This window comes from Genypterus blacodes, unplaced genomic scaffold (assembly GCF_046128005.1).
Source record: "Genypterus blacodes isolate CSIRO-AG114 ecotype Tasmania unplaced genomic scaffold, CSIRO-AGI_Gbla_v1 ptg000021l_1, whole genome shotgun sequence".
NCBI lineage: Eukaryota > Metazoa > Chordata > Actinopteri > Ophidiiformes > Ophidiidae > Genypterus > Genypterus blacodes.
Window position 1 is genome coordinate 7,609,508 of NW_027466834.1, and position 26,895 is coordinate 7,636,402.

Consider the following 26,895-nt stretch of genomic DNA (forward strand, 5'->3'; position numbering starts at 1 on the left):
AAATATCAAAAAAACCAATCAAAAACATCAGTTGCTTCACATTCCTCGAAATCCTTTTAAAAATGAATACCAAGAACAGGACGCGTACGCAGTCTTCTAACGTCACTGTGTTTCCACTTTGCTGTTTGGTACCCTGACAACGGCTGCTTTGTTGCTTCTTACACACGCCGGGCTAAAGCATTTAAAAGTTATATGAAATGTGACGACAACCAGCCAGACAACTACTGGTATGTGCAAGACACAATACTCTTTATGCAATGAAAATGGTTGGAGGTATAGTGGATAATATATGTAGATCACAATGCTATTATATACCAAAGTAGGTTAGCAAATGGTCAAGTAGTGTTCAACTGAAATCTGTGGTTAAGGTAGAAAGATTACCAGCACAGTTCTGCATATCTGCCTTCCAACAGCTGTACAAACAAATATGTAAACATAAATCAAATATCTTTAATATTGTCAACATGCATGACTGTAAGCCTCCAGGGACACACACACACACACACACACACACACACACACACACACACACAATCCTCAAATAGTATCTGTCAGGGATGTTCACAAAGACAATGCCATCTGATCTAAGTGCTTGTAAAAGGAAAACTGGGATAATCAAGATGTCGAGTAGTGCGACTAGATCAAAGTCAAATTATTGGTTTGTCTGGCAGAGTGGAGACTCTCTTTCAAGGAAGACTGGTTCAACGGTTTGGCCCCAGATGGTTGCACACCTGTGGGCCTCAAAGAACACACCCAGCCCCTTAAAAAACCCTCCAGAGCTCCAGGACAGATATTCAAAAAAGCTTCTGAGAGCTGGAAAATGATCCATCCATAATCACAGATCAGGTTACACAGCTATGAAAACCTGAGACATGTCTGGTCACAGATAATCCCTGCCATTATTACAAAAATATTGAAAGTGTGATGACTGTGATATTGGATTGAAGGCTAACATTAAACCCCCCTTGTGTGTCCCTTGACAAATTTTGCCGGGCATTCCCTTATTCAAAACTCCTAACTGCTCAAACATAGCTTTTGTTGTTGATTCTATACATACATATGCCAATGCAGACACTCCATTGTGCACTTTGTATTTTGCGCACAAAGTATGACGCAATGCTCTTCTTTTGTGTCTTTATAACTGTGATTAATCTCAGACAATTCAATAAAAAAAAAACGACTTATAAACAACACAGGTGGTTGTGCTAAAATGCCATATGGTGGAATTGGAGCTGTAGCCATGTTGTTTGGCATCTGACGATAATAAATATTTGATGAAAATCCATTATGTTTGGACAGTTAAATTGTCACAGTTGTGACCTCATTCTGTGTGCGTTCACACCTGCCACCGTCTGCGGAGCTAATTGGTCTCAGTGGAGTGAGTGAACGGCAATTAACTTTCCAGGATTTTCTGACACTTGGTTAAAAGGCGTAGTCGACCTGATCACACAGTCCATTGGAATTTAAATTTAGTACACAAAATTTCATGAATTGTATCAGATTGACAATATGAATCTGACTGAATTGTAATACACCTTTTGATGTTTATGTTGAATAAGAGGCTCTGTTGCTCCATTGTTTCATGATTTCAAGTGTGATCACGCATGAGCTATCTCTCCTGTCTTTTCAACAAAATGTCTAATTCTTAGGGAGAAGAGAGAAAAAAATAACACAAAAAGACTAAAGGGACAATTGAAACAGCAGTGGCAAATTGAATGTGTGTATTTGTGAACAGCAATCGTTCATATATCTTTATTTATTCGTTTGTCTGTTACCTCCTCCCTACAGCACTTAGAGTAAATGTTGGCTTAGTGATTCACAAGGATGCATACTATCGTTATAATGTTTCACAGTTTTCTCAAAAACAAGATAATCTTCTCAAAAAAACTGTTTCCCAAAGATAATAGGACTGCTACAATGATCACCCTTAAGCAACGGCAGAAGAATAGGAATAGATGGATCAGTGGGTTACATATAAAGTAAGTTCAATCAAGGTCTGACGCAGGTTGAAAAAAGGTTTAAGACCCGCTAAATAAAATCTATACATTATTATTTGTCCCATCTACTTAAGAAGATTTTGAAGAGTTGTTATTTTGGGAAACTACTGTTGTCTTGAGATCTCCTTATCTATGGAAAACATTATTGAAAAAATGATGTTGCCTGTCCTCTCTTGGCGTCTGTAAAAATTGCGACCTGTTTCAGCCTGATGATTGAAACAGTACCTCACATGTGACTGATCATTCCGTTTGATATATAAAGCCATTCATTTGATTAGTAGGCTTATTTAAATGGAAGTTTTTGTGCTTGATCTCTTCCTCAACTACCAACCTCTGTGCTCTGCCCCTCATGATTAATTATCCACCATTTCTTAGAAAGGACAACTCATTTGTGAATAATTTGACAGAATGACAACACTACATGGATCTTGCTTGTTATGCTTTACACCACAGGGTGCTACAAGTGCGACTGGTGGTACACATATCACAGTTGGAGAGCCACTGAGATAGACCGGTTCCTTATTTGCATTACGCTTTATGTGTCATAGTAACATCTGTGCACACTTATCACATATTTCAGGTTCTGCTGCTATAAATAAAAAAGCCAAGCTAAGTCATTCGAAACTAATCTACAACTTCAAATGCGTAAACATTAGTTCAATGTTCACACCGTTTCGAGATACTTCTGAAAATAAGGAAGTTTGTCTTAATTTTTAAGTACCATGGTTCATTTGAAACCCAGGATTACATTTAGACTATCATCAAAATAATTTGGATTACCGAATTCTTTAGACAAGCAAGGCAAATATTCAAGTCACAGCGTGTTTGGCGTCATCACAGAATAACAGAATCATTTAATTGTAACCCTGAAAACAAGCTCTGTTGTTCTTGAGGCACCATAATTCACTGCTTGATTGGTTCCCCTATTTTTTTTAAAGCTGTCACTGCATGCATGCTGTGCACATGTGACAACCAGGGAGCCCCTAAGCATGATATGCTGGAACTGTGCTGACACTGTTGTCGCGTTCAATTCAGATAATAATATCACAGAATATCACAAGTATCGACAATCTACATCACATTTCATCCCTTGGGGTCATTTGTCTGAGTCTGTATCAAATCATGTTTGTGTGTAATTATTGCGTTTTAGCTTGACAAACAGACTTCATTTTACTAATTATGACATGTGTTCATCACAGAATATTGAGGAGGACGCTGCTACTGGAGAAACTATTATACTGAATGCAGCAGTTCCATCTTAAGGTGACAGTAGGTATTACAACAGGAAACAAGATATCTTTCATTCTTAATGCTCTCTGTACATCTCATGCATAGATACGCTTTTGCTTTTGAAAAATTCAAACAATAGGATATTCATTGTGTGTGTGTGTGTGTGTGTGTGTGTGTGTGTGTGTGTGTGTGTACACTACATCTGCAGGACAGTGGAATGAGAGAAAAATATGCAGTATCTGCGTAGGAAAGCTGCATCACTGAGACCATTGAGGGAGTTGTACTCGGAGGAATTCAAAAGGTCTGCATGTCATTGACCAGAGGGTTCCTTCATGCTATGAGCCCAGTTTGTTTGTTGTGAATGGAATTTTTCTGAATTGTGGGTATGACATTTTAATTCACGTCGTTCCTGACAGCAAAACAAGAACACGAGTACGTACACGCGTGTACACACACGTACGAATGCAAACAAACCGTCCACTGGTGTTGGGGGTCGGATGTTGAAACCTTACTTGGCACCTGATCAGATCTAGTTTCCCATGAAGTTGGAGGAAAAAGTGACTTAAACTGATTGCAGCGGATAAGTGGCCTAAGCAAATAGCCCTTACACTGTGTCAAAGGAGTGGAGAGAGCAATTAGTCCGGTCTTGAGATCTATAATTCCATAACCTCAGATAAACCTTCGTGATTACCCCGTAAAACTGGCCTTTCCTGAACGGCCGTGTCGCTGAGGTGAAATGAGGCTGTGTAGAGTGCAAGGCTGGCAAAAGTCCCTGGAGTTCAGCGAGTTCAAAACTTCGAGGAAGTATGCCAATCATCCATAGTATATGCCGTGACAGAGACGGCTCTATGGAGTTTAGACGTACCAAACTATGCGTGAAAGTCTAAACAATAGTATAATACATAATGTATTATTGGCAGGTAGGTGCTGTTTTGTGCCAAAACAAACTCGAGTGATTCATTTTCTTACCTGCTCTTAACAGTTAAACACAATGAGACAATGTTGTATTTGCTTTGGCAACTAGTCAGGCAGTAGGGTGTCAACCGATAGGGTATTAACAATTTTTTTGGCTTGCATCCTGACACATAGTGAACCTTACTAAACTAGATAGGTCTGTAATATGTACCAGCACTATACTCTTAAATCCAAGCTTCTGTTAGTCTATCTGCATTCTCGCTGCACAGCCGTGTTGAAACTGACAGCATTGATAGAGTTGGACATTGTGGCAGACAGAAAGGCAGAGGGAATTAACCAAAGGAGAAGACGAAGCCATAATTGTCATTGTCACAAAATGTGTTCTCTACATTTAACCCATCCGTCCAAACCATGAGGAGCAGTGAGCCGTCCAGCAACTACATCTATACACGTCTCTAATAAGATCAGTAAAGTATAGGACATTGTGTAGTGTTTTACAGTATCTAAGATGGGATATTCCAGTATATTATGGTTAAACTTGGCATCTATGTACATTATGGTATGGAGTCTAACGGGATAGGACAGCGCAGTACAGTACAGGGTGGTGGGATGTAAGTGAGACACCCAAACACAGGCCCTGTTAAAATACAGTAAAGAGCCTCAAGATGAGGGGGCTGAGGGGAGGGAGAGAGGGAGGGAAGGAGGGAGGGAGGAGTGGAGAGACTGAGCATAACAAGCGAGCACACATAAAGCCTGTCTCATTCTTTTTTCCTTCTCTCCCTCTCTCTCACCATTACAGCAGCATTAGAGGCTGAGCTGCTCAACTGTTCCAAGATGTCAGAACTACAAAGCTCCCTTGAATGAGGGAATGTGGGGCCCACGGCGGCAAGGGAGTCTTGAACAGCTGGCCCAGTGGTGGGGCCCTCCTGTTCCCTCGCTCTGCAGCCGCTAGCTAGCTGGGACAAGACAGCGATGTCTGGTTGAGGGGTTGATGTGTGTGTGTGTGTGTGTGTGTGTGTGTGTGTGTGTGTGTGTGTGTGTGTGTGTGTGTGTGTGTGTGTGTGTGTGTGTGTGTGTGTGTGTGTGTGTGTGTGTGTGTGTGTGTCTCTCTGTGGAGGAGGGTGCATGGAAGGGGTGTCAGGGAATATTTCTATCTTCTCAGTGTAGGAGGGCTGTGGGATGGAATCACCAGCCAAGTTCACTTCAGGTTCTGGGTTTTTGGCTAACAGTGGTTTCGAGACAAGACCAAAGAGGAAATCGGAAATACAGAGGAGAAGTTCACGACACAATTGTCCAGATTACAGAGTACACACATAGACATGTGCGCGCGCAGACATATGGACAGAGAGCTGCATCTCCATCTGCTCATGCTCTGTCCTAGGGGAGACATGGAAAATTACAGGGAGAGAACACTTGTGGCTTCCATCTCGTCTTTGGTGTCAAAGGAGTGTGACTTAAAAGGGAGGAGGACAAAAAGAGACAAACTATTTTCGACAACTGTAAACAGGAGAAAGCTCTGAGCTGTTGAAGAACAAAAAAAAAAGTATTGTATATGGTTTTTTGCAGAGTTCAAGGAAGGTATCAAGTTAAATGAATGTGCAATTATAGATTTCAGCGAGCCTCCGTTTCCCAGAAGATGAAGATGAATGAACACATGGGTGTTGGTGTGAGCGTGTTGTGGCCCACCACACATGATGCTGGAAAAGATGGCTCAGCTCATGCAGCTCACCGGCGCAATACGGGCAATGGAAAGGAACTTTAAGCAGCTACATCTGCACTCGTGGATATAGAAGACCTGAAATTACTAGCTGCGATGGAAATGTAACTTTCAAAGAAGAAAATCAGGGCAAATGTCTAATGTAAACCACCATATAGCAAATGTAACCAAATGACGCTGGGTCCCATGAACGGGGCTCTGTTGTTCATTTAGGACATGGAACCATTTGAGAATCTCTCTGTAATTGTATTGTTAGTTGTTTTTTTATTGGTGTTTGTTTTTTCCACGCTTTGGGGGTGTTGTCATCTGAATTAATCAAACACATATGAATTTGCTGGAGCTTTTTCTGAGACACATAGACCTACATGCACATTTACATGTATCCCACACACACACACACACACACACACACACACACACACACACACACACACACACACACACACACACACACACACACACACACACACACACACACACACACACACACACACACACACACACACACACACACACACACACACACACACACACACACACACACTCACTATCAAATCCAAGCATACCCGCACACATACATCCACACCAACACACAGATATGCACACATGCAGCATTCCAGCAAACGCAGATTCCAAAACATCCCCTTTTAAAGAGAGGAGTGGATCACTTTACAGAAGTTTTTCCGTCCGTGGCCGCCACACAGCCAGCCGCGCCGCTCGCCTAGCACAACACCATAAAGCTCATTCTTTGGCCCGCCTAGAAAAGCATCCAACTAAGATTAGAGCTGGTCTCAAACCCAGATCTTAATTGTGTATGTTTGTAATTATACAATGGTTTGCCTCTTCCCTTTCCGAGCAACTTAAACATCTGGTTGCAGTGAGCACGACGCAGGCTTTCCGTATCGATGCGAGCGGCGTGAATCAAGGCTGCGATAGTGTTGCACGGAGAGACGGGAAAACACAAAGACGACAGAGAAATGAAGCGGCTCTGCAACGCTGGAGAAGACTTGCAAATGCGGGCTTCCCTTTCTAGTGTGCAACCATTTGAGGTATGTGCTGGAGGAGGACGCAGAAGATGATTCCTGGAGTTCCTCTTTTGGCCCAGGACATCGGCAATGGACCAGCCAGCCAGCTATTCAGTCAGCCAGCCCAACAGCTCCAGCTGCAGTAACTATTCCTCTTGAGGTCTCTCACCAGCTGCTTGGGAAGCTGCACCGTGCATGCGCGAGCAGCCGCACACAAATATGAAGACAACAGACACGCACATGCGCGCAAAGACGCCACTACTGCTCACTCGACGCACATAAATTAACACTGCTCAGAGTAACAAACGCAGACTATATGAGTCTATGTCAGCTGGCTCATAATCAGTCTAAACATTCTGCACACAAACATACGCAACAATTCCTATTCTGTAAATCTGGAGAATGACAGAATGAATTCCATCATGCGTTCTTCTAAATGCACATTTGTAATTCTCTGACTGATTACCTGTGTACTGTATTCCTGATTTTCTCCACTTCCATGTTCTAGTATACCTTTGGTGAAATCACTGAGGTAATTGCCACTGCTGGGAATGAAAAGATGTATTCATTTAGACGGGGGTCAAATACGGGTTTGATTGACATAATAGCATGGTAGCAGTTCATTCATCTCTCCTACAAATGAATGCTTGTGACAGCCTGTCCTTTGAAACCGGAGTATAGAGCAATCTACCTCCCGATATGTATAATGTTAACATTAAGTGAGGCAATGGCGCTCATTTCCTCAGTTTATTATTGCACACACTAGTTACACAAAGAGCGCGAGCTTACACAATTCACTTCTGCAGAGGGATTTGAAAAAAAAAAGAAAAAGAGGAAGACTCCTTCTGTGGGAATAGAAGAGGACAAACAGCAAAAGTCACCCGAGTGCAGTGTGTCGTCTGCAGTGGTGGCTTGTCACTGTTCATTATTCATTGATTCAGAATTCAGATGGGAACACGACATAGTAGAGGTTTGTTGGTCATGAGAAGCCTGGGGGATGAGAGATGTTAAAGAGAGGGTTGAGAAAGGAGCGGAAGAAGGCAGATGGAGAAAAGGAAACTAAAGTAACAAGAAGGTCTTCTTCTTTTATTACCCTTAATGAAGACGGCTGTGGTAAACAAAAAAGAAAAGCGATAAGGAAAGAGCAAAATAAAACAAGTTCTCTTTAAATTGTGTGGATTAATCTATTTTTCCAGCTGGGCCTTTGATAGTGTAGCAGAAGCAACAACTCATCAGTGCATACCTCCGCCAAGGCCCAGCAGACCGACACACCATTGATCATCCAACAAACTGATATTGATTTTTACTGAATAGTACAAGTTCAGTTTGATTGCTGTAGCTCCAAGTCCAAATTCAAAATGGTGGAAAATCTAGTGGGCAAAAATGGGCAGGGATATGAAGAAGGATGAAGAAGGGATGTGAATAGACCAAAGGAAACAAGGCAGGAACTACTTTGGATTCCATGACATATGGTTCAAAAGTTACAAGCCAAAAAGTCAAAGTGGTTATTAAAGCTCCACCCCCTCCCCGAGCTGCCGATCTTGTCCAACCTGCCCACCGGGTTTCATGAAAATCGTTCCTTAACATTAAAGCGTAATGCTGCTGACAAACAGTCAACGCGGGCGTAAACACAACAACTTGGAGGTAATTATGTGCGTCAAGTGAGTTGACATTTGAACAAAGACATCTGTACTGACTTTTCATCTTCCTCCAGTTTCTTAAAAACACAATATGAAAAGACATCTTACATTAAATGGATGGAAGGACAGAAATGAGTGGCACCAGAACCACATCATAATTCCTTCCTATTTTCCCATCAGGGCCCACGAAGAGACAGGCCTATCTGGGACAATCTGCGTCAGATGAAACACCATGAAATGTCAAACAGCTACGCCTTGCTAGACATAAGTATCCCGTATCCCTTCAATGAGTCAATTATACCTCTGCCCAGTTACTGGAAGGATACATAAAGCCAAGACATTTGGTGACCTCAGACTGACTCCAGAGAAAACAGGCACAGAATGACGGTCCGGGTTTGAATACAATGCCTGCAAGACATGACTCTTAAACTGCCTCATTGGTATTTTCTGTGACACGTGTGTCTGGCACAATGTGACACAAGCAGAAAGAAAGGACGTGTAACCAGGGCAAAGACAATTCTGTCTAGTTTCCATTAGTATGGCAAAATATTATTATTAGAAAATAATAGGTGTGTCCACCAGTGTGATTGTATGCATGTGTGTCTGCTTTCTGTGGCAGGTGATATTTCTCTGTCATGTGCATACACACACACACACACACACACACACTGTCCACTGAGATGACTCACATGCCGTGACATCTGGTTAGTGTTGGCTACATTGTTTGGGGCAGTGCAGTGACTTTAATCATAATGGAAGGAAAAAGGACAAAAGAGAAAGCCATGGAATAAAATACCATATTATAACATTAAGGGGCCCAGTTCTCCATTTGTGTTTTTTCCTCTATTAACAATGGGACAGCATAACGCCAGCACAGGGGACAGCACTGATCGGACTAGTTCTTGGACAGCTTTGCCTTCTGGTAGGGTAGAAGTTGTAAGAGGAGGAAGGAAACTTAATCATTACAAAAAAGCGAAAGCTCTGCAAAAAAAAACTACACTTGATGCTGGAGTTTGTTTTGTTACAGTGAATATAAGTGTGTGTGAAGAGAGCAAGAAGAATCATGTCATCGTTTTTTGAGCAGTTCAAACCTCGTCTCTGCACATGGTCCAGTCTAAAACACCTGTCACTGTCATATCAGCTGACAGCGTAGCGTCATGTTTGTAATACAGCGGAGAGAAATAAACACCTGGACTGTGCATGAGAATGAAACAAAGCCAGACCCAAAGCTAAATAATCTGTGGTGAATTTATCCTCTCATCCCTCATTACTGCATCCCCCCATCGCTTCATCTTGGAGGGACATGGGGAGAGAGAGGTTGTTGAAGAGACCCACCTCCCTCCTCTCCCAGCACAGCCTCAGGAATGCTTTTCTTCTAGCCCCTTTAGCCCCATGTGTAGACGCCCTCTCTGCAGGGTGTGTTTTGCATGTAAAGCAGGCTGCAGATGCTGTCCGCAAAAAAAGGACCGGGAGGGACAAGGGGGACTAGGACACAAGGAGGCCCCACTGCTATGCCACCCGCCTGGCCTTGCCTTGCATTGCTACCCCCTCCTTACCACAGCTACCCTCCCGCAACACCTCTCGTCACGTCACCCCTCCACAGTCCTGTTTCCATCCCCTCCATCACTCCATCCACCCCCTCGACCATCCCTCTGCCACCCTCCTAGCACACGCAGTTGTGTGTATCCTGGGAAACAAGCTCTAGTGGTGAGCTCACACACACACACACACACACACGCGCGCACACACACACACACACCATACCACTTTGCTGGACAGAAAGACCTGAGAAACAGGCATTTGGACCAGAGAAAGAAAGACAAAGAGAGAAAGGGGCAAGAAGAGATTATTATATAAGGTCCTCTACAATCCTGTTATGTGGCAAGTATATCCAGGAGGAATAATTAACAAGTCTGGCATACATTAATATTGCATTTGACAGCAGACAGGTGGTTGGCTGGGAGCAGATGTTAAGAGGCACAGCAGACAGAGAGAGAGCAAACTAGTGCGAGTGACAGAAAGAGAGAGACAGGTTGATGGATAGTCATTACAAGGTACTATAAACACAAATCACGTGTGATCACACAAGTCACATGTACTTTTCAACTGCACCTCTGTGTGTGATGCATCTCTCTGTGATATATTGCATTCATCACTTCATCTATCCCTCCACATCCTCTGTCTGCTGCAGACAAAGCACCACAGTGTGGCCAGTCAGGGAGGGTGCAACTAGGGATGACATAATGGTGTTTTCCATCCAGCCTCCCACTCCTGGGCTCTATGCTGGGCTGAACAAGGTGTGTTAAAGCTGTGTGTGCAGTAAGCTAGGGTGAATAAGTGTTGCATATTAGGATAATGACCTTTATTAACTCTTACAGTATACAGTGCAAGCCCCAGCCGGTCTTTTGCGGGCTTAAAGGCTTGCAGAGCTTATGCGGTATAATGCATAGCACCAAGTTATTATTTTTTCCTTGACAAGGTGTTAATGTCTGACAAAGTGAGATGTACACACAGACATACATATCCACATACCTCAACCTTTTTTTGGCTTTTGCTGTGTTGAGAATTGCAACAACTTGTCAAGCTTGCTTATGAAAGCCTGTGCTGCAGCTTCATTGAGTCGGCGCCTGAGTTAACCTGTAGCCATATAACATAGAGTGAGAGTGTGCATGCAAAGCAACACCCAAGGGAGAAATCAGGAACAAATATATGGAGGGGCTTAACGGCTTTTGAAGACTCCTCCTGCATGGTTTGATCCTTCAACAACACAAAAAGGAACCATCAAACAACAAGAGTAAACATTCATTTCCTTGGGCAAAGCCTGGCAATAAGGAAGGAGTGATGCCTCCATTGTGTGAGCAGACGGCGCTCAGATTGAGATGAATGTGCGGCCTGCTCACCAGTGTGTGGGGGGCTTCACCGCTTCCTCTAATTTGCTCCCGTCTCCCCCAAATTTCACAAAACCAGCCTCTAACATATTCGCCTACTTACTATGCAGTGTAACATCACACCCTTTCAGTGCCGGGGTTCATGGGATCATTATATACAATATAGTACGAGTAATAATTTCCATGTGGTTGACTATAACTTTCAACACCTTCCACTGCAGCTATTACTCTCCATTATAGCTTAATGGTGATCCTGCATGGACCTTAATTGTACAGTTATCTACTGTGTGCTGGTTTGTCCTACTGCTTGGCTCAAGGAACCTGAGGCACACATGGACCTGGCAGAGCATCATCAAGTCATCATCAAGTGCGGACCTTAAATCTTTCATACACCGACAACCTGTGGTTTGTTATGAGCCACACTTTGGAACGGTGTACCACCTTGACTCTTATTCTTTTCTATGTTGTTGATGTGGCGTATTATCATTTGTGTAACATGTCAAAAGACAACAGAAAAATATTTTGTTTTTAAATATATGTATATACATTCTAAACTAAAAGCCTTTTCTGAGACGCACAGCATCGTACAGCCTTTTACAAATGAATCTATTGCTTCTCTGTCTCTCTAAATGAGACACGTGATGTCCTGTGGTTAGCGGACAGAAGGATGTGTCTGTCTCCCACGTACACATAACATAGAGAAGGTCCTGGATGTGATGCACGTATCCACCGTGGTAAAAAATGTTCCAGGAAGTGGTTGGAATCATTAGGATACTTATTTTGGCAATTAGCACTGGGTCGTATGTTAGCCACAGACGAGAAAGGGACTAGAGTGTATGCATGGGGGAACTTTGGAATAGTAATTCGTGTGAAGTATGACCTTTCCATTACCCCATTGTATTTGTCTCCCTGACAGATAGCATGCTACTATTCAATAAAGCTGACATGTACGCAGGATTTTGTACATTGGAATGTACACACACACACACACACACACACACAGACAAGCACACATGCAAACTGAGTCAAATCCCTAAGCTGCTGGTCTGGAGCATCAATTGGGTCTCTGTTCGTTCTCCTCACCCTCCTTGACTCCACTGCCATCTTCCACCACCAACATCCACACCACATAATTTGTCACAGGAGGGCACAACTTTGAAGCAGACGAGGAGCCTTCAAAGCAAAGTTAAACATACAGTCAGACACATGCTCGCCTATCTCCCGTCCCAGAATCTCTATCCTAAGTGTTGGAGAGCCACTGAAAAGGGGACAAAGAGTGGGAATGCTACGTGCTGGCTAAAACTTTTATTAACTTATTGAGGTGAAATTGTTTAAAGTAAATTCTTCACATTAATGAATGAATCCTCTCTTAATGCCTGTGTTATTGTAGTGTCTAGAGAGATAAGAACAAGTGTGTAAATACTTGTAGGGAAGTACACAGAAGTGCTCCTTTACTTATAACATATAACAGACAGAAAGACACAGAACGCGCAGTAATTAATAGATAAAAATCCTGAGCCTCTCCTACCTATACACATACTCATGCTTACACACCGAGCCTTCAGCACGTACTGTACTCACCAACCTGAAGGCCTTTACCTCCCAAGTGAGGTTTCTGAGCAATAGGTATTATTAATATTTTGGGATGGTGGGCCTATGAACTACTGGGCTTTAAGGCCAATCGGCCGTTTTTCTGACTATTGGCATGTCTGTATAATGGGCTGTTGGACCTATAGCACGGCATGGGCATATTTACTCAACAAGGGGCATTGAAATCAAGTGCCAGTTAACTTTTCAGGCCTTTTAATTGGGGTCTGAATAAGGGACTTGGACTTTACTGATAACCCTAACCCTAACCCTAACCCTGACCAGATACAAGCTTCAACAGCCAGCTAATGGCCACTTTCAAATACTCATGTTGTTCTTGTTTTTGTAAAAAGATATTACCAAGGGTCTGAATTAATCATAACGCAAACTCCTGTAGAGCTAACAAAAAACAATAACGCAATGATAATACAGTCGCTTTGACAGATGTACCCAGCATACTCAAATAACTGTGGGTATGAGACAACAGCACGGTCCCCAAGGAGAAGGATCCGTCAGAAGAAAGTAAATGATGTGTAATTTAGGTCACAATTGCTCTAATTTGCATAATCCTCATGGTACACGAAGCACAGTGGAAATAGGAGCAAGAACCGAGCTACTCGTGACGACACATTTCCAGGTAAAATAAGTCGTTTGGTTTCTGAACTTTTGTACTATGAATAGAAACTCAGGTCACTAAGTTTCTATTCATACAGCCTATATCACCAAGACACTCACTTAACTATTCTAGCTGAGGTGCTGAGTAATTCAAAGACAAAGACAAGGGATTGCTGAAAAAGTGTCCTCTAGTGACTTTTGCTGAATAAATAAAGAGCATAAAAATTAAACAATTGGGTAAAATGCAATTTAGAGTAATAGAAGGAAAACTTTTGATTTAACAATTTGTTCATGGCTCGATAGGATGGCCCAAACTTCGAAAACAAGAAAAGAGGAGTCAAGAATGAAGCGCTTCCAAAGAGACAGCGGGGCCCGAGGGACAGTTTGCATTGTTTCCCAAAGAGATGTTCAGGAATCCCAGAGATCACAGACAGTCTTGCAGTGTTAAGGGACTCTGAATAGCTGTAAGAGGACAGAAACAGGCCAGAACAACAAGACTGCTGGACCAGAGCGGGGCGAGTGGTGCTGGCAGGGTTGGCGTATTGTTTTGGGAGCCGAGCAGGAGGCTATCGTGGCCCGGGCCAACCGCTAGCCACGTGCTCCTCGCTGAGGCCCACATGAATTATTACATTTCATTCTGTTATCTTTCATCATGGTTCATTACAGACAGACAATTGAGCTTCGGGGACAAGCACCACGTTCAGGGGTCCCCCCAGATGCCCCTAGAATGAGAGAGAGAGAGACAGAGAGGGAGAGGGAGAGAGAGAGAGAGACAGAGAGAATCCTTACACTCAACTGAAAAGGATGGAGGAGGATAGACAAAAACACATTGTCCGTGGATTTAAAAAGGAGGCTTATGGCTGCTATGAAAAAAAGAACTGTGCTTTTTGAAAAAGAGAAGAATGAATCTGCCCGCTGATGCACACTCAATGAGATGTACGCTGGTGGAGCCATAGAAAAAAGCTGCGAGAATTGAAAGGGATGGAATCTGAAGCAAATGACACTCGAATGTTTTTAAAATAACTGACAGCTGCACAATAGGACACCAAAACAGACTGCAATCTGCCCATAGATAGATGAAAAGACAGGCACTTGAATAGAAGTACGACCAAATACATACACAGATACTGTCCATTCATAGCAGAAGTGGATAAATGGACAGCCGTGAAAATGGACATGAAAGGTGAGGTTATGCTCTAATAAATGAACCCAACAAAAGGATAAATATAAAGAATGTGCAAAACAATTAGGCATTCTCATTTTCGGTACATGAGCGCCACAAGTATGCTTCGTCTAGGGCAGTGGGGGATCGTGTGTATTAGTAAATCACACGGAAAAACAAAGGATACATTAATATTGTGAGACATCATTGATTATGGACCAGTCTGAATCAATGATGCACCCATGGGAGAGCATCTGGCCATTATTCATCAGTTGATACAAGCCATAGCCATGGAAGTTGCAGTGTTTGTGTGAATGTATACACTCCACGTGTGTCTTCGTGAAGCTTTGTTGTAGCCGCGCGTGTCCCTGAGGCATCTGCCTGTGTGCACGTGCAGAGAGGTGAGTATCAGAACACACTCCTCTTGTCACTGGCTGTTCACTGCATAACACAGACATTTTCCATTCTGTCAGCGCAAACAGCAAGCACACTGGCTCCTTCTAAACTCAGCCACCACTTCATTAAATGACTTCAGACTCTTGGCAGAGTCAGTGGGAAAAGTCTATATTAACTGTGTGTGAGATCCACATGGTGACCAACAAAGGCCATAGTTGTTCCTCTATGTTGGGTGCTGCTCGGGGGATTTCTGTGGCCCGATCGGGGTACCCCTATGCTCGGCCCGCTGCTCCATTTGCGTCTCACACATGCTCTCTCTTCTAGCCCTCACTCCTATATATTTACATACGGGGAAAATACACACACACAAGCATGCACACCTAAGCTCGCACAGATCTGAGGTGTGCATCATCACGTCTGACATCGGTAATCCTCTAAAATAACTGCCGAGTAGTTTTAGCAAGTAAAACTAAAATCTTTCGCGTCTCGCAAACCTTTTCAGGAATTTATGTTCATCACACCAACGATCCAGGAACCAAAAAATGTTCAGGGAACTATGGTTCCAATTTGATGGCAGGTGATCAGAACCAGCTGTGTGGAGCTCACCAGACCAAGAAATGCTGATTGCTCATGTTTCTCCAGACGGACAATCACCGTTTTTTAAATACTCGACTTGACAGCAAACCAGGAGCCCCTCTCTCCTTATAAACTTGTACTGAGGATAAAATGAAGAAAAGGTTCATAATATCTCAGCATATCATCTAGTATGTTGGACAATGTTCTTACAGTCGTACTCCAGCAATTACAAAAGTACAAAATTGCCTGATCTTCAGCAAATTTACCTCTGATCCTGGTCACTGACATTGTTTTTTGTAAGTTGGAGCATACTGGAGATATTCAGGGTTAACTTACCATGTCTTTGGGCCAGCGATCAGGTTCGCAGGCCCTTGAATGTGCCCTAATTGGAATGAGAATTTCTTTAACAGGACAAAAGGTAGAAGGATGTTATTGCACTAGCTCTGATATGATGAGAGAGGACACCGGGAAGTTACTAAAAGATAGTACTCAATGAACAAATACAGGCGTTTTAGGTTCAAATAACAGGACGATAATCACTTTCTGCTGCACTGGTGAACATATTAGCATCTAACTTAAGCTAAGACTTGTACTGTGGATCCATTTGAGTCCGTTCAAAGGCCTGCTGACCATATCTCCAGACTAAAAAGTAAACTAGTTCATTACTGGCACAAAGCTCCAAAATGCTACAACTTCAGACCTAGTCACTTTGATGCAATATTGAGAAAGCACCTGTATGTGCTGTGTAATTGTGTGTATAGAAGGAGTGTCAGTGTACAGTGTGTTTAGATTGAATAATGGACCTGGGGGGGGGGATGAGGGGGGCTGTTGTGTCTCCACAGCACAAAAGAACAGTCGGTTCATCTTTTTTTTTCTTTCTACAGGAGTTTAAAATGAAGAGAGTCAGCTTGATGGTACTTAATGGGCAGGAAGAGAAGCCGACTACTGAATCAAAGCATTTAATGCTGCTCAGCCAGGTCACGCTGTTGGGTCATTTGGGAGCAGATGGGCGAGGTAAGACTGTGAATCGGGGACTCTATAGTGTCTTGGATCCCTTTATCTTTATGTGAAGTGAGGAAAGGAGAGAAGAAAGAAAATGAAATTATTAAAAAAAGAACATTAACAAAGCATTCCTAATGTCTGAATTCTGAAACCACAGCATTGGAGGGAGGGGGGGGGGGGGAGAGGTCTGAGATTTAAGTACGAAACAAAAGTTGGAGATGAGTTGAAGCAACTAATCTCAGATCAGTAACAGATGGCAACAAATCCTAACTTGATTTCCATTGACATATCAATAGATTGCAGCTTGTCCCGAGAGACACAGTTTATTTATATGTACATTTACTCATTGATTCCTACGTTACTCATTAAGGCCATTGTTGCACTCCGAATGATCTCCTGGATAAAAGGACAAACAGCTGGAAGAAAACAATTAACTCTATTGTCTGCTGTTGTGCCGGTATCTGGTAAAGATATTTCCTTAGTTTTGTTTTGTGTTTCGAGGTCGACAGGAAGGGGATGGGTCACCTAAGAACGTCATTTCCTCACTTGCCGTACTTCCTCTCACAGAATGATTAATGAACAAATCTTGTGACGGACAGAATCTTATTAATTACATCCATGTATTTATAATACTTTTAATACTTGGCAAAGTGTGAGTGTTATACTGCTAAATAAGTGACAAAGTGAGGAAAGGACACAAATGTGCATACAGGTTGACTTCACCCCCTGATGGAGGAGTGTGTCAGAGTGAGGTGACGCCCATCCCACACCCGCACACACAGTGAACGACGGTAGGCTAATGACACACATAAAAGCTGTCTCATGCCATAATGTACATTTCTTATTCCCTGACTAACTGCATGCATATTTTCAGTCTTCACTAGCCACACTGGAAGAAACTATGCACCGTCTGCACAATACATTATGTGAGATCCTGTTACATGATGTCAAATCTCCAAAATGTCCGTCGTGCATTGTGTAATGTGTCAACTCCAATTAACCAGGTCAACTGTGTGTAGGTGTTGCACAACAGCAATTAAGTTCTGATTTTGGCAGTGATGGACACAGAAGCGATTGCCCACCTAGACACATACAACGTGCAATTTTGAAGAAAAACACGAGCGTTGGGCTAAACGCGGCTTAGAGCGCGGCCCAAAGGTTGAAATTAGTCCACAATGTCTGGATCAACAGAGGCTGGAGCCAGCGGGGGCTCGGAGTCGGACTGAGGCAGCCTAGTGAGAGGCCTCCTCCACCAGCCTGGATAAACACGGCGAGCAGGGGAACTCAGATTGTTTCTCCTCCCGTAATCCCACACACTGGAACCTCTGTGTGTGTGTGTGTGTGTGTGTGTGTGTGTGTGTGTGTGTGTGTGTGTGTGTGTGTGTGTGTGTGTGTGTGTGTGTGCAGTATAGTGATGGGTATGTGTTTATATGCGAGGCTTCATAGGGAGCGTGGGTACACACACTACGTATGTTTGCTATGTATGCTTGTCGGATGCAGGGATGCACGGCTGCGACACCAAAACACGCCATCATACATGTCGCGGTACAATTCAGGAGTGGAGTTCGTCGTGCATCTCGCCAAAACGAGACAAAGCTCACCTTTCACTGGAAACTTCATCAAGGGAAGTTTACTTATGCTTAGGTTCACCACCAAAATATTCACACACGTACGTATGCAGCCGCTAACCCACAACTGACTCCAAGCATCCTGCGCCATCCGACACACTACACAAGGAGCTTCAGGGCATAAAATGAAGGAGAAATACTGGGCGACAATATGTCTCAGTTCTTTTCACCACAGGGTTTCAAAATATGTGGAGTTTCAAAGTCTTATATCACTTCTATATGAGCCTTCTGAATAGGCTCTCTATTTGTAATTGGCCTCTACTACCTCTTTATCAGTCTTCCCCTCTCTCTCTCTCTCTCTCTTTTTCACACAGACACACGCACATGCGCACAGACACACACGCACAACATTCCCATCTAATCGACAACCACCCTCTCTGTGGAACGCACTCTAGATTGGTTTTGCCTCCAGTATAAACTTCCAAGTTGAGGTCAGACACTGAGGTCATAGGGGCCTGGTGAAGACCATGTAGCTCCACTTCAAAAGAGAAGCAGAGCTAAGCGCTGGGGTTAGCATGCTAGTCCTTCCTCCACCCTTGTTGCACCTCTCAAGTCCCCCATCCGTCCTGTCTAGACACTGTTAGAATTGCAAAAATGCTGAATTAATATGTAATTTGTCCTTTCTAAATTATGGCTTGATGACAATGACTAATTCTAATCTGTTTAAAATGAACTGAAAGATATAGGCTTCAAATATCAATTTGCAGTAATGATTATGAAATAAACCCTTTTGGTAGATAAATACTCTCATCCTATATAGTGTATAACATATAAGAATATACTGTATATAAGTGTGTCACAGTGAAGTCATGTGTATTCTTAAGAGCACCGTTAGACCCGGGTGTTTCATTTAATCAGAAGGGCTATTCTGACATCTAGTGGTAGAATGTGTGAACAACAGCTGTGGGTGTGTACAGGTTTATTAACTTGTCCCATGATGGACAGCATCTCAGCGCCATTTATCACTCCTACAGAGGTTATCATATCACAAAGAGGCCTGAGACACAAACACCCATAGGAACAATAGATTAGATATCTATCTCTTGAAAATATGGGACTTTCCTGGCTTTTCCTGATGTCTAGTACAGAATATTAGCCACAAGCAAGGAGGAACAAAGGGGCTACATGGCAGAATTTAAACCATTATCAATATTTAAAAATCAAACTATATGAACTAGATATACTAAATAAAATCGCACAATTTCTACACATGACCGTGTATAAACTGTTCTGGTGAGATTCAGCTGTCACATTTGGACAAAAATGACACGTTTGAACCAAGAATTCTACAACAGAAGTTTAAATAGTCAACAACTGCAGATGTGATTTAAAACATAGATTGCCAATATGACAATATATACCAGTAATAATGTGATTTTTGCTATGATTATTAGCACAAAAAGCATGATGACAGTAATGCAACCGAGGCTATAAAATAAAACAGCAACAGAATAGAATCAATCAAGCCACAACTCAATTCAGTCAGGACATCAGGACAAACTGTTGTGAAGCCGTTGAGCAAGAAAGATGTGCATCTACAACACACCGATTCGTTCCTGAGGGTTTCTCAGCAATAATGCCTCTGACAACAAGTGATCAAAGTGAGCAGTGGATTTCTCTGCTCCTAGAACTGTCTGAGTATCAAACCTGAACACAAAACTGTATCAATGTTTTCATAAAACAGAGAAACCAAAGCTGGGAAGAAAAAACAAACTAACAGCTAAATGTTATCAATTACATGAATTTATCTTTCGACCGAGGAAATTGAATTCTGATTACTGCTCGCTGCTAGAAAATGTCTTGTGTGTGAATGTTTGTGCAATACGAGTGTGTAGACTTTGTCAGTCAGTGTGTGCGCGCCTATAAATAAAGATCATTTGAATGATCTTAGAGAAAAAAAGGCAGTTCTAGAGAAGTGACACACTTTACCACATTTTAAAGAACTACCCCGGGGACTTGATGACATAACAGACCGTCACCTTGGGGAAATGCTTTGCCATGTCTTGACATAGGCACACAGGGGAATTTTCAACAACACCGCGTTGCACTGTCATCGGCACTTCCTAACACACACCTTACACAGCTTAACTGCCTACCACAGAAACGTGTAGTCTTCTGTTTGGACAACCACAGAATAAGCAGGGCCTCTGTTTCACTGATCACTTCAAAGAAGAGCACACAGAAGCCCCAGCAAGAGGAGGCAGACGCAATACACCAAACATTACTCCTTTAAAAGATAATGTTAAGTGGTTAATGGGAGCATTGAAGTTCAATAAGTAAAAAGCTCATATTTTGCACACTTCAGTTAAATGCAAAATTATCCAACCAAAGGGGAAAATAGAGTTCAAATTAGTTCCTGTAACATGGCTGTCTGGAGCAAAAAGACGATAAAAAATATATTATATGAAAATGTTTGTTGCAGACAGAAAGGTGATTTTATTAATGGATATTGGTATCAGTTTATATATTATAAAATATATGGAAAAAGAAGTAGCGGCACATGAATGTTCAATAGGATGATTTGATTACATTATTTTTATTATCATTATGTAGGTATAATTTGTAATCATTTAATGATTCACAGTATTTCAAAATGTATCCTATATGTACACTCTTTGTTTCACTGTAAAACATTTTGTCATCTCTATAGCCTGTATCTTTGTCATAACCATTAAACCAACTCAATAATTAGTAGTGAGTATTATTGCGAAAATGTTTGTTTCTTGTCTTTATGCAAAAAGGAAAAAGTACTAAACTAAACTAAATTAAAGACTTTCAAATATTGATACACAAACATCAATCAGGTTTTTATAGTAATTGAAGCCTCTGATGCTTACAAATCCACCGTTCAAAGCTTTTCGATCAAAAATGAATCGGATCCTGGCAAGAATCGAAAATATGAGGACCCTGAAGTGGATCTGAGTGGGCATGTGTTATTCTATCTATCTATCTATTAATGGAGACTAATTAAATAGTGGAAATGTGGCCTGAGTCACAAGCACCTTGGGTCTACCGATACAAAAAGAAACCGTTCAAGAAAGCAGAACTTTGTCACTTCCATAATGAAATGTGGTGTGAATGGCAGCTGGGAACCTTGCTTTAGGAACCATTCAGATTGTCTACTTGGATAGGTTCCTGGTGAAGCAGCACTGACTTTTGCTATAGAAAGACTTCACCACCCAACATTCTTCACCTAATGAGGTGATCATGGGACAAAAATCTAGTGCTTTATTAACCCCTTGCACACAATGCAAACCGTTTCAGTAACTCAGGAACTCTCATCCATTGCACCAAAGAAGCAGCAACCAAGTAACTTAAATTCCTTGACTAGATTTCCTAAACCATCTGTCAAACTATGGTTCCTGAAATTAGAAATCCAAAATAAATAACAAAACAAGTCAATAATGGCGGCTGAGATATGGATACAGATATTGTAGTTTCAGGGACTGGAGTGTGCTCTGGTGCATGTGAGGTACATGAGGCTTAGATTCTTTGTAGGTGACATTATTTAACCTTGTGATCCCCTTAGAGTGAGCAACCATCTCCAGAGGAGAAGTTGTGAAAGCGATGCAGCTATCACATGGTGTGAACGCGGACGAACACCAGGACAGTTCCTGGGAAAATAGCTTCAAATATATTTCCAAAATTGTCTCATAATGATGAGTTGTAAATAAATCTTCCTGGCTCCTACACTTGAATCATCACGTTGTAGGATGTGGGAGATCAATAGAAACTGGGTGTTAAGTACTGAAATTTGTAAAGATATTATAAGAGAAGGATGCACAACCACTGAAGTGATCATTAAGCATGTTGATGATGCTAGAGCACAGAAGCATGCAGGAGAGGCTGTAACTAACCCTGTCCTTTACCAAACGTGTTTTTCATTGGTATCCTTCACATGCAAATTGCCTTTTTACACAGCAGGCTGATTCTCAACAGACTTTGCATAGCAACACAAAGTGAAGCATGAACAAGCTATTTGATGTATTTTACAGACATATTGCTGTTTTTCTCTCTCACGTGGATCCATCTCTGTATTTGTCTCACATTAAATGCACTAATTCATTGCTTCTTCTCAACACTTTGCATGGTGTGTATTTAAATCCTAAACCAACACAACATAGCGGTTTGGCAGCGTCGCCGCGTTGCTGTTTTGTTTGTGTTTGAGACATGACAGGATGCGATGACGTCGGTGTGTTTCATGTTAAGGTATTTGGTTATCTGAAAGAGCAGGTCAATGTGGAGAAGAAAAAAACGTTTCGCTACAACAGCTCACTAACATTACAGAGCAGTTGAGGAAGTTAGAACTGAGCACCCAAACTCCTTCCACGGATCAACAAAATGATCTCCTCAGTCTGTAGCCACAAAGAGATAATGAGATATTAATATTCTTATAAAAAGGTTCCTTACAAAATTTAGCAATTTTATAGAAATCCTGATATGATTTACCGTGAGAGAAGAGAAACAAGCAACCAAATTAATTAAAAAAAAAATATATATATATTAACCCTCTACAAGCCTGAGATACTTTCGCGCATTTTACTATACTTATTATTATTTTCAATACAAAGGTGCACTTGAAAATACAACTTGCAGTGAGTTGATATAGCAGAATATCTAAGATTCGATTCAAAGATTGGAGAGGTTTTTAGACTTGTTGCTATGAATAACAAGCTGTGAGTTATTGATCGAAACACAAGTGATGTAATTTTGTATTAGATTCGAGACTGTTGACTACAGAAGGTTAAAATTCTGCTATCCTTCCTCTTTGTGGCAATCAATCTAATATAGCTCAACCATCGATGTGGTTAAAGCTGATTCTCTGAAGAAGCAGAGTTCTCCTAAGAGAGAAGAGAGACACATTTTCACATAACACTGACCGGTGGAATTGTTCAAAACAGAAATCCACTAACAAAGAAATGAAAGCACAATACAATAAACAAGAAATGAAACTTCAAAGTGTGCAAACCACATGACACAGTGAATGTGTCACATTTTCAAAGAAGAGACTCATGACTGCATGTACCAACCCACAGTCTTTCTCTCTGTCCCTGCCCCTTTTTAGAGTTCTGCCAAAGTTTCAGCCAAGTTAGTTTCCAACTCCACATACAGGAAGCATTGCCCCTCCTTTTCTCCCTCAACACCCTCCTCTTGCTGAAGTGGGCGTGCTGAGGGAACACAAAGCGTGCAGATGTTGACGTTCCACAACGAAGCTTGTGCCCACATCCGCTCACTGTCAAAACATTCGCAGACTGTAACAGCCTGTACAAACCAACACAACGCAGTGGGGAGTAAAGTAGAGCGACGCTTATAGAATCACTGAACCTCAAAGCACATATACAGACGAGAGACAGATGAACAAACATGAAGCGTCTTCAAAAGGTGTAGAACCACCGCCAGCTACCAGAACAGCTTCAACGCACAGAGGCCTCCGTTGTTCAAGGCTCGGGGAATCTACTACTAGAGGGATGGAATATCAAAATAATCCCTCATTTTGTACTTTCACATCAATACAAATGTCCCATAGGTGACCAATTGGGTTACAATCTGGTGAGCGTGAAGGCCACCGCATTTTATTTACCTCATTTTAATGCTCATCAAATCAGTGATCCCTCTGCCCTACTATGGATTTAGAGCATTGTCATCATAAAAGAAATCACAAGAAAGAATTTTGAAATGATTTATAGTGACCCTTCCCTGTAAGTGGACGCAAACCAGACAGAAAGACGCATAAATATAGATAAACTGCTATAAGGGAGAGAAATACAAAGACAGATAACACACACACAATTCAACCACAGAGTTCTCAGTATAGTCAATTACAGTCTTGTGTTGATTCGATACATTCCAAAGCTTTTAAACATGTGAACCAATGGCAATGTGCTGTCTCATTCTTAACACATCAAGAGTCATTTCCCTTGAGCTCCTTGCAGCACCGCCGCCTGTCGCATTTAGAGGCTGACAGCTGTTAAATCACAAGACTGTCCAGTGATTTTCTATGAGCTCTGCTCCATCATTAGCCTGCCTATTACAATTACCCAAACATCACACTGAGGCCCGTTCAATTTGAATCCATATACTTCTCCGTGTGGCACTTTTTCTACCTCAAACACTCGCTCTCTACCGGGTAAAACAACGCCAACACAGTGATATTTAGCCATTAAACAGCTGCAAACAACAAGAGGCCATTGTTTTTAACAGTATCACTCGAGCAGACAATGGTTGGTGGTGTTTTCATTTGGCTAGCCGCCACTTTCAAGCTAATATCCTCACAAAACTTCACAGTGGCCATGATAGCCGCGTGATAACTTTTAACGTAACAACAATGTATAGGAGTTATCTGGACGCCGTCCATTTGTTGCGTATTCTCGGTTGGGAATTGCCCACAACGTTTTCTCTCCTTCACTCACCCTCCGCCAGCTGTTTTACTACACACATCCTACTACTACAACTCAGTGAAAAACACACACTTGGACACACATTCACACACACACTCTGGAGACACATACCCACAACGACACACACACATGCGGAAAAGCAAAGTGTCTCACCCGTTTTGGACTCTTCGCCTCGTTTGGCCGCAGCTTCGACGTGACATGTCGTAGTAAACACGTCGTAGTAAATAAAGCGCTCGAGCTGTAAAACAGCGTGTTAGCAGTTGTTTACAAAGTTTCACGCTGAGCTCTCATTGGTTCCGCTGAGGTTTGTAGCGACGCCCCAGAACCTCGGTCACTGGGCACGTCTCAAATCTGCGTATACTACAAGTCGCTGCTTTCGACTTGGACACAAACAGGAAGGACATGAACTTTTGCTTTTACATTGTAGATTGAAACGCTATAACATCTTTATGCTTTGATTTATTTTTGTTTCCTGAGCCAAAAAAGTGACACGTTAAGCCGCGTTGATAGTATGTAGGTTGTATATTGTGCAACAATATGCTCTAGCTTCCATTTAAAGCACAGCAAATACTGCCATATTTATAACATTAAGTTTATACTTCTTCTGCTTTCTAGGTCATATCAGTTACATGGTATGCAACGTATTTGTTTAGTTTATTAAATTATAATTATTTGTATTTTAACATTATAAGGCAGGTAACACTGGCCAATGGACTGAAGCGCATTGAAAATATGGCAACAATCCCAACAGTCAGTGATGAGAGCCAGCCGCCATAAAACGGTCTTTCAAACAGTTTTACACTTGACTTTATACTGCCAAAAGCACATCAAGTGTGAGGATATGGATGGCTTCTTTGAGGGCATTGATCTCCCCTGTATTAACACGATAGATGCGGGGAGATACAGGCCCCTATAAGTTAAACCGAAATAGAAACTGCATTAGTGAAAATGACATCAGGGAAAACTCCAAGGGATGACAATCTCGGTACAGATAACTCGGTTTTATGAACAACAACTCTCTCCTTTCTTACTCAAATTGTGTGATGAGATACTATCTGAAGCCATTCTGCCCTCTTTGATCAAAGCTATCATCTCTCTCTTGCCTAAGCTTGGCAAGGGCCCATTACAAATAGGGAACTACTGTCCCTGAAGACTACTTAACTGTGACAGTATCTTGCAAGATACTTGCAAGATACTGTCAATACTTGTAGGGACTGTGGTCCCATCGATTATCCTCATAGACCAGTTGGGGTTTATTCCAGGCTGTGTCTCACCAAATCACATGCAAAGGCTTCTTTATAGGTCATGTTGGGGGCGTAAGCGAGTTGTCTAGTAAGTCCTCAACTTTTCACCCTTGCACTTGAACCCCTGGCATGTGCTAACAATGATATACAAGGTGTGAACCTATGTGGGCATAATTTTAAGTATGTATGTGGCCGATGTATTGCTTACCCCTCGTAACCCTGTAGTCAACTCATTTAGTAGAATTTCTAGTTGTAAAAGTGTGAAAAGTGAAGCTACTCCACTCGATCCTTACACCTTCAGGACAGACTTAATGGGCCCTCCCTCTGTCTGGAGAACAGATTGGATGACTTGGGGGTTAATATAATCACCCAGCTTTCCAAAATGTTCAACTTACACAGGCCAAAAACTCTTTGGGACAGAGCCGAAATATTAAAAATGAAAGTACTACCCATGATCACTCATCTCAGCTATCCTACTATGATTTCCCCTCTCCTGCTCAAAAGAGAGCCACGATCTTTGCACCAGTTTCCTCTGGAACAACCCGAACCCCGGAATAGCAGACAAAAAGCTCATTATGCCCGGATGCATGGGAGGTCTTGGTGTCTCCGACTTTTTTAACTAGTATCTAGGATACAATTCAAGATACTTCACTTTCGAGAGCATATAAAACTAACCATAGTGCCAACAGCTGGGAATGGCTTGAGGAGACAAATGTTGCAAAACATAACAACATCTCCTTAGCATCACTATGATATTATTTTAGAACTCCCGCTGCTCTGGACAACATTATTATCCAATCCTCATGCTGTGTTATGTAAAACATTACATAAAAGATTCAGTATTAATGGGCTGTCCGGACCGTCTTGCCCCACCT

The 26,895-nt window shown here is 42.1% G+C and overlaps 1 protein-coding gene across 3 annotated transcripts in view; it reads right to left on the reverse strand.

The window, feature by feature from the left end:
* The window catches only part of ccnd2a (cyclin D2, a), a 130,008-nt gene extending 104,929 nt beyond the window's left edge, over window positions 1-25,079 (reverse strand). For all 3 annotated transcript variants that reach the window (XM_076141859.1, XM_076141857.1, XM_076141858.1), the window contains exon 1: window positions 24,930-25,079. The gene's annotated coding sequence lies outside the window, so the exon portion shown is untranslated. The remainder of the gene's footprint in view (window positions 1-24,929) is intronic.
* Between the last annotated feature and the right edge of the window lie 1,816 nt (window positions 25,080-26,895).